The sequence below is a fragment of the Atheta coriaria genome, unplaced genomic scaffold (genome assembly GCF_025399875.1).
Source record: "Atheta coriaria isolate IRGN ID8LTWV9N9 unplaced genomic scaffold, Caltech_Dcor_3.1 hic_scaffold_4_pilon, whole genome shotgun sequence".
Taxonomy (NCBI): Eukaryota; Metazoa; Arthropoda; class Insecta; order Coleoptera; family Staphylinidae; genus Dalotia; species Dalotia coriaria.
In genome coordinates this window covers 11516996-11526740 of record NW_027045446.1, presented here as the reverse complement: position 1 = coordinate 11526740, position 9745 = coordinate 11516996, and the positions used below count along the sequence as shown (strand labels likewise).

The window sequence follows — 9745 nt, the reverse complement described above, 5'->3', positions numbered from 1 at the left end:
TTTATAACTATTAACAAAATAAACAAAAATGAAATCAATAACAGCTTCGAATTGTTGTAAATTCATTCAATCGTATTTGGAATCATCATCAACACCGGCAATCCAATCTTCAATTTCTCGGACTCTATAAATCAAAATGAATAACAAAACAGTAACATATAAAATATTATAAATTGCAAAAATATAACATACGTTCTGGGTATTTTAGTCTAGTTGACACATCCATCTTCAGTAATCAAAACTTCATCCTCAAAACGCACTCTACCTGTACCACGGAACCTCTCCAGTTGGTCCCTGTTGATAAACTAGGCCATCTCAGGATTGCCAATGCTTCATCCAGCAACTGGAAAATATTTATGTAAATGAAATATACATATACATAAATTAAATTAATTATTCACACAGGATCCATAAAGACTCCTATTTAGAGCACCGTACCAAGATAGCGGTAGAAGTGACTCTATCCAAGGCACTTCGCAGAAGGGTAGCGTTAACGTGTTTATGTAAATGTTAATGCAGAACTCATCGGACCTTACATGGTACAGCGAATACTGTAAAAAACGTACGTTAAAACAACTTGCATAAGTATATATAAATATAATATATAAGTATTAGTATATATATAAATCTCGCAATAAATTTCTATACAGAGAGATACAGAATTAAATTCTCATCTGGGGAAAATAATCTAAACTTATTGTGACAATCGCGCTCGTGAGTTATAATGGTAAAACTACAATTCCAAGCAAGTAACGAGTACTAGTGTATACACACAACTTCTCACTACAACTTAACAATACGGAATTTTCCTCGAAATAAATTTCAATACAGTGTGATCTTGCACCAAAATTCAGCATCTGGGAAAATTATTCCAAACTTATTCCTTTCCAGCACCGTGTCTCAAAAGTTAAAAAAAAAGCAAACGTGACACTTTTTAAATTTTTTGCCTATTTTATTCAATCGCAAATATCTCGTAAGCGTCTTAATGTACGTGGACCAATCTCTATCAGATACAATAGTTAAAAGGAAATTCCGAGAGGATGAAATTTCATTCTTAAGAAAAAAATTCGCTATAAGTGCTTGATACTTTTTTCGACGATTTTTGAAAATTCATCTCTTAAACTACAAAAAGTCACAGCAACCAACAAATTGCTGATTATGATAGATTGAAAAATTCTGTATCAGATAAAAATATAAAATAATTATATATTTCCTACAGTAAAAGGTCAAAAACGCCACTAAAAAGTGCTAAAAAGTGACATTTTCAATTTTTGCCCATTTTATTCAAACGCGAATATCCGTGTGTAAACTAAAAGAGATAATTAAGATCCGATCGCAGCATCTAATGTACGGACCCAACTTCTATCAGATACTACAATAGTTAAAGAATCTGAGAAATGAAATTTTCATTCTTAAGAAAAAAATTCGCCAAGGGGTGTTTGATACTTTTTTCGACGATTTTTGAAAATTCATATCCTTTTAAAACTAAAAGCCACAGCAAATCCAACAAATTGCTGATTATGATAGATTGAAAAATTTGCATCAGATAAAAATAATATAAAATAATTATATTTCCTACAGTAAAGGTCAAAAACGCTACTCAAAAGTGCTAAAAGTGACATTTTTCAATTCTTGCCCATTTTATCTCAAACGCGAATATCTCTGTAAAACTGTAAGAGATAATTAAGATCTGATCGCAGCGTTCAATGTACGTGGACCAATCTCTATCAGATACAATAGTTAAAAGGGAAATCTGAGAGGGATGAAATTTTTACCCCTTAAGAAAAATTGCCATAAGGTGCTGATACTTTTTTCGACGATTTTTGAAAATCATATCTCTTAAACTAAAAAGCCACAGCAAACTAACAAATTGCTGGATTATGAGATTGAAAAAATTCTTGCATCAGGTAAAAAATATAAAATAATTATATTTCCTACAGTAAAAGGTCAAAAACGCCACTAAAAGTGCTAAAAGTGACATTTTTCAATTTTTGCCCATTTTATCTCAAACGCGAATATCTCGTAAACTAAAAGAGATAATTAAGATCTGATCGCAGCGTCTTAATGTACGTGGACCAATCTCTATCAAAAACAATAGTTAAAGTGGAAATCTTGAGAGATGAAATTTCTTTCATTCTTGGTGAAAAAATTCGCTAAGGTGCTTTGATAATTTCTTTTTCTCTGACGATTTTTGAAAATTCATATCTCTAAACTAAAAGCCACAGCAACCAAATAAATTGTTGATTATGATAGGATTGAAAATTCTTGTATCAGATAAAAATATAAAATAATTATATTTCCTACAGTAACAGGTCAAAACGCCACTCAAAAGTGCTAAAAAGTGACATTTTCAATTTTTGCCCATTTTGTCTTAAACGCGAATATCTCGTAAACTAAAAAGAGATAATTACAGATCTGATCGCAGCGTCTTAAAACGGACCAATCTCTATCAGATACAATAGTTAAAAGGGAAATCTGGAGAGATGAAATTTCTATTCTAAAGAAAAATTGCCTAGGTGGGGTGTTTGATACTTTTTTCGACGATTTTGAAAATTCATATCTCTTTAAACTAAAAAGCCACAGCAACCAACAAATTGCTGATTATGATAGATTGAAAATTTGTATCAGATAAAAATATAAAATAATTATATTTCCTACAGTAACAGGTCAAAAAACGCTACCTAAAAAAAGTGCTAAAAAGTGACATTTTCAATTTTTTGCCCACTTTATTCAAACGCGAATATCCGTAAACTAAAAGAGATAATTAAGATCTGATCAGCAGCGTCTTAATGTACGGACCAATCTCTATCAGATACAATAATAGTTAAAGAAATCTGAGAGAGCAGCCCATTCTTAAGCAAAAATTGCCAAGGGGTGCTTGATACTTTTTTCGACGATTTTGAAAATTCATATCTCTTTTTAAACTAAAAGCTACAGCAACCAAAAAATTGCTGGATTATGATAGATTGAAAAATTTGTATCAGATAAAAATATAAAAATAAATTATATTTCCTACAGTAAAAGGTCAGTAAAAAACGCTACCAAAAAGTGCCAAAAAGTGACATTTTCAATTTTGCCCATTTTATTCATTAATGAATATCTCGTAAACTAAAAGAGATAATTAAGACTGGATCGCAGCGTCTTAATGTACGACCACCCCTCTATCAAAACACAAGTTAAAGGGAAATCTGAGAGATGAAATTTTCATTCTTAAGAAAAAATTGCCAAGTGGGGTGCTTGATACTTTTTTCGACGATTTTGAAAATTCATACTTTTGGGAACTAAAAAGCCATTAAAAAGCAACCAACAAAATGTTGATTATGATAGATTGAAAAATTTGTATCGTGATAAAACATAAAATAATTATATTTCCTGTACAGTAACAGGTCAAAAACGCTACCAAAAAGTGCTAAAAGTGACATTTTCAATTTTTGCCCATTTTATTCAAAACGCGAATATCTCGTAAACTAAAAGAGATAATTAAGATCTGATCGCAAAGGTTCCAATGTAATGGACCAATCTCTATCAGATACAATAGTTAAAAGGGAAATCTGAGAGATGAAATTTTCATTCTTAAGAAAAAATTGCCTAGGGGTGCTTGATACTTTTTTCGACGATTTTTGAAAATTCATGGCCCTTTTAAACTAAAGCCAAAGCAGCAACCAACAAATTGCTGATTATGATAGATTGAAAAAATTCTGTATCAGATAAAAAATATAAAAATAATTATATTTCCTACAGTAACAGGTCAAAAAACGCCACTAAAAAGTGCGCAAAAAGTGACATTTTTCCTTCATAATTTTTGCCCATTTTATTCAAACGCGAATATCTCGTAAACTAAAAAGAGATAATTAAGATCTGATCGCGCGTCTTAATGTACGACCAATCTCTATCAGATACAATAGTTGTAAGGGAAAATCTGAGAGATGAAATTTCTATTCTTAAGAAAAAAATTCGCCAAGGGGGTGCTTGATACTTTTTCGACGATTTTGAAAATTCATATCTCTTAAACTAAAAGCCACAGCAAACCAAAAATTGCTGATTATGATAGATTGAAAAAATTTGTATCAGATAAAAATATAAAATAATTCATTATATTCCTCACAGTAAAAGGTCAAAAACGCTACCAAAGCGCCAAAAGTGACATTTTTCTAATTTTTGCCCATTTTATTCACACGCGAATATCCTCTGTAAACTAAAAGAGATAATTAAGATCTGATCGCAGCGTCTTAATGTACGGACCAATCTCTTATCAAAACAATAGTTAAAAGGGAAATCTTGAGAGATGAAATTCCTCATCTTTTAAGAAAAATTGCTAAGGGGTGTTTGATACTTTTCGACGATTTTTGAAAATTCATATCTCTTTAAACTAAAAGCCACAGCAACCAACAAATTCGTTGATTAAGCATAGATTGAAAAATTCTGTATCAGATAAAAAATATAAAATAATTATACTTCCTACAGTAACAGGTCAAAAAACGCCACCAAAAGTGCTGCTAAAAGTGACATTTTTCAATTTTTGCCCATTTTATTCAAACGCGAATATCTCGTAAACTAAAAGAGATAATTAAGATCCGATCGCAGCGCGTCTTAATGTACGGACCAATCTCTACTTCGTGATACAATAGTTAAAGGGAAAATCTGAGAGATGAAATTTTCATTCTTAAGAAAAAATTGCCAAGGGGGGTGCTTGATACTTTTTCGACGATTTTGAAAATGCATATCTCTTAAACTAAAAAAGCCACAGCGCAAATCCAACAAATTGCTGATTATGATAGATTGAAAAATTTGTATCAGATAAAAATATAAAATAGTTATATTTCCTAAGCAGTAAGAGGTCAAAAACGCCACCTGTGCGCTAAAAGTGACATTTTTCAATTTTTGCCTATTTTATTCGTAAACGCGAATATCTCGTAAACTAAAAGAGATAACAAGATCTGATCGCAGCGTCTTAATGTACGGACCAATCTCTTTAGGATACAATAGTTGTGCGTTGAAATCTGAGAGATGAAATTTTCATTCTTAAGAAAAAAATAGCCAAGGGGTGCTTGATACTTTTTTTCGACGATTTTTGAAAATTCATATGTCTTAAACTAAAAGCCACAGCAACTAAACAAATTGCTGATTATGATAGGATTGAAAATTCTGTATCAGATAAAAAATATAAAATAATTATATTTCCTGGCCAGTAAAAGGTCAAAAACGCTACTTTTAAAAGTGCTAAAAAAGTGACATTTTTCAATTTTTGCCCATTTTATTCAAACGCGAATATCTCGTGTAAACTAAAAGAGATAATTAAGATCTGATCGCAGCGTCTTAACGTACGGACCAATCTCTATCAAAACAATAGTTAAAGGGAAATCTGAGAGATGGTGTACCCCATTCTTAAGAAAAAATTGCTAAGGGGGTGCTTGATAATCTTTTTCGACGATTTTGAAAATTCATATCTCTTTAAACTAAAAGCCACAGTAACCAACAAATTGCTGGATTATGATAGATTGAAAAATTCTCTGTATCAGATAAAATATAAAATAATTATATTTACAGTAACAGGTCAAAAACGCTACCACTAAAAGTGCCAAAAGTGACATTTTTCTCAATTTTGCCCATTTTATTCACACGCGAATATCTCTGTGTAAACTTAAAAAGAGATAATTAAGATCTGATCGCGTTTTCGTCTTAATGTAATGCACCAATCTCTATCAAAACAATAGTTAAAAGGGAAAACTGAGAGATGAAATTTTCTCATTCTTAAGAAAAAATTGCCAAGGGGGTGTTTTATTACTTTTTTCGACGATTTTTGAAAATTCATATCTCTTAAACTAAAAGCCACAGCAAACCAACAAATTGCTTGATTATGATAGATTGAAAATTTGCATCAGATAAAATATAAAATAATTATATTTCCTACAGTAATAGGTCAAAACGCCACTAAAAAGTGCTAAAAGTGACATTTTTCAATTTTTGCCCATTTTATTCAAAACGCGAATATCTCGTAAACTAAAAGAGATAATTAAGATCTGATCGCAGCGTCTTAATGTACGGACCAATCTCTATCAGATACAATAGTTAAAAGGGAAATCTGAGAGATGAAATTATTCCAAGAAAAATTAAGCAAGGGGGTGCTTTCTTGATACTTTTTCGACGATTTTGAAAATGCATATCTCTTAAACTAAAAGCCACAGCAACCAACAACAAATTGGCTGATTATGATAGGATTGAAAATTTGTATCAGATAAAAAATATAAAATAGTTATATTTCCTAAGCAGTAAGAGGTCAAAAACGCCACTAAAAGTGCTAAAAAGTGACATTTTTCAATTTTTGCCCATCTTATTCAAACGCTTAATATCCTTCGTAAACTAAAGAGATAATTAAGATCTGACCGCAGCGTCTTAAATGTACGGACCAATCTCTTTAGATACAGTTAAAAAGGAAATCTGAGAGATGAAATTTTCATTCTTAAGAAAAATAGCCAAGTGGGGTGCTTTTCTGATATACTTTTTCGACGATTTTGAAAATTCATATGTCTTTAAACTAAAAGCCACAGCAGTAACCAACAAATTGCTGATTATGATAGACGGAAAAATTTGCATCAGATAAAAATATAAAATACCTATATTTCCTACAGTAAAGTTAGTCAAAAACGCCACCAAAAGTAAAAAGTGACATTTTTCAATTCTTTTTTGCCCATTTTATTCAAACGCGAATATCTCGTAAACTAAAAGAGATAATTCATGATCTGATCGCAAAGCGTCTTAATGTACGACCAATCTCTACCAAAAACACAGTTAAAAAGGGAAATCTGGAGAGAGATGAAAAAATTTTACCCTAAGAAAAATTCGCTGGCAGTTTGATACTTTTTTCGACGCTTTTGAAAATTCATATGTTCCTAAACTAAAAAGCCACAGCAACCAACAAATTGCTGATTATGATAGATTGAAAAATTTGTATCAGATAAAAATATGTACCAATTATATTTCCTACAGTAAAAGGTCAAAACGCCACCGCGCGCTAAAAAGTGACATTTTTCTTAAATTTTTGCCCATTTTATTCAAACGCTGAAATATCTCGTAAACTAAAAGAGATACTGCGATCTGATCGCAGCGTCTTAATGTAATGTGACCAATCTCTATCAGATACAATAGTTAAAAGGGAAATCTGGAGAGATGAAATTTTCATTCCAAGAGTTCCGCCCATTTTTTCCCACCCAATCCCCATATGTCTTTAAATAAAAAGCCACAGCAACCAACAAATTGCTGATTATGATAGATTGAAAATTCTGTATCAGATAAAAATATAAAATAATTATATTTCCTACAGTAAAGGTCAAAACGCTACTAAAAAGTGCTAAAAAGTGACATTTTCAATTTTTGCCCATTTTATTCACTAAAACGCGAATATCTCGTAAACTAAAAGAGATAATTAAGATCTGATCGCAGCGTCTTAATGTAATGACCAATCTCTATCAGATACAATAGTTAAAAGGAAATCTGAGAGATGAAATTTTCATTCTTAAGAAAAAAAAATTGCCAAGGGGTGCTTGATACTTTTTTCGACGATTTTGAAAATTCATATTTCTTAAACTAAAAGCCACAGTAAACCAACAACAAATTGTTGATTATGATAGATTGAAAAATTTGTATCAGATAAAAATATAAAATAATTATATTTTTACAGTAACAGGTCAAAACGCTAACACTAAAAGTAAGTAAAAAGTGACATTTTTTCTTTACCCTTTTGCCCATTTTATTCAAACGTGGAATATCTCGTAAACTAAAAGAGATAATTAAGATCTGATCGCAGGTCTTAATGTACGGACCAACTTCTATCAGATACAATAGTTGTGTTGGGAAAATCTGTGGAGAGATGAAATTTTCATTCTAAGAAAAAATTGCTGGGGTGCTTGATAATTTTTTTCGACGATTTTTGAAAATTCATACTTTAAACTAAAAGCCACAGCAAACCAACAAATTGCTGATTATGATAGATTGAAAATTCTTGTATCAGATAAAATATGCAATTATATTTCCTAAGCAGTAAGTACATATCAAAACGCTACCAGTAAGTGCGCTAAAAAGTGACATTTTCAATTTTTGCCCATTTTATTCAAACGAATATCTCGTGTAAACTAAAGAGATAATTAAGATCTTGATCGCAGCGTCTTCATGTACGGACCAATCTCTACTAGATACAATAGTTAAAGGGAAATCTGAGAGATGAAATTCTCTAATTCTTAAGAAAAAATCTCGCTAAGTAAAGGTGCTTGATAATTTTTCGACGATTTTGAAAATTCATATCTCTAAACTAAAAGCCACAGCAACCAACAAATTAAGTTGATTATGATAGATTGAAAAATTTGTATCAGATAAAAATATAAAATAAATTATATTTCCTATAGTAAAGGTCAAAAATCAACTAAAAGTGCTAAAAAGTGACATTTTTCAATTCTCCTTGCCCATTTTTATTCAAACGCGAATATCTCGTAAACTAAAGAGATAATTAAGATCTGATCGCAGCATAGTCTTAATGTAATGGACCAAATTTAATAGATACAATAGTTAAAAAGGGAAATCTGAGAGATGAAATGTTCATTCTAAGAAAATTGCCAAGGGGGTGTTTGATACTTTTTTCGACGATTTTTGAAAATACATATCTCTTAAACTAAAAGCCACAGTAAAATCCAACAAATTGTTGATTATGATAGGATTGAAAAATTTGCATCAGATAAAAAATATAAAATAATTATATTTTACAGTAACAGGTCAAAAACGCCACTAAAAGTGCTAAAAAGTGACATTTTTCACCCTTTTAGCTCCATTTCATTCAAACGTGAATATCCTGTAAACTAAAAGAGATAATTAAGATCGCAGCGTCTTAATGTACGGACCAATCTCTATCAGGATACAATAGTTGTGTTGAAATTGAGAGATGAAATTTTCATTCTTAAGAAAATTCGCTGGCGCTTGATACTTTTTCGACGATTTTTGAAAAATTCATATCCTTTTAAGTTAAATGCTTCTCACAGCAACCAACAAATTGCTGATTATGATAGATTGAAAATTCTGTATCAGATAAAAATATAAAATAATTCTTTATATTTCCTACAGTAAAAGGTCAAAACGCTAATTAAAAGTGCTAAGTGCGACATTTTTCAATTTTGCCCATTTTAATTCAAACGAGAATATCTCGTAAACTAAAAGAGATAATTAAGATCTGATCACAGCGTCTTAAATGTACGCGTGGACCAATTTACCAAATACAATAGTTCGAAATCTGAGAGATGAAATTTTCATTCCCTTAAGAAAAATTGCTAAGGGGGGTATGCTTGATACTTTTTCGACGATTTTGAAAATTCATATCTCTTAACTAAAAGCCACAGCAAACTCAAATAAATTGTTGATTATGATAGATTGGAAAATTCTGTATCAGATAAAAATATAAAATAATTATATTTCCTACAGTAAAAGGTCGTAAAAACGCCACTAAAAGTGCTAAAAAGTGACATTTTTCAATTTTTAGCCCATTTTATTCAAAAACGCGAATATCCTTTGTAAACTAAAAAGAGATAATTAAGATCTGATCGCAGCGTCTTAATGTACGTAAAATTCAATCTCAGTGAGATACAATAGTTAAAAGTGGAAATCTGAGAGGATGAAATTTTCATTCTTAAGAAAATTACATGGGGTGTTTGATACTTTTTTCGACGATTTTATAAATACGTAACTGAACGAAGTACACCAGTGA

The 9745-nt window shown here is 30.8% G+C and overlaps 1 long non-coding RNA gene across 1 annotated transcript in view; it reads right to left on the bottom strand.

Moving 5' to 3' along the window:
• The window catches only part of LOC135791004 (uncharacterized), a 529-nt gene extending 75 nt beyond the window's left edge, over positions 1 to 454 (bottom strand). Inside the window, exons 1-3 of the long non-coding RNA XR_010547887.1 lie at positions 404 to 454; positions 193 to 343; positions 1 to 124 (exon numbers count right to left, since the gene is read on the bottom strand). The exon at positions 1 to 124 is cut by the window's left edge and continues 75 nt beyond it. This is a non-coding gene — a long non-coding RNA (uncharacterized lncRNA). The remainder of the gene's footprint in view (positions 125 to 192; positions 344 to 403) is intronic.
• Positions 455 to 9745: the final 9291 nt, after the last annotated feature.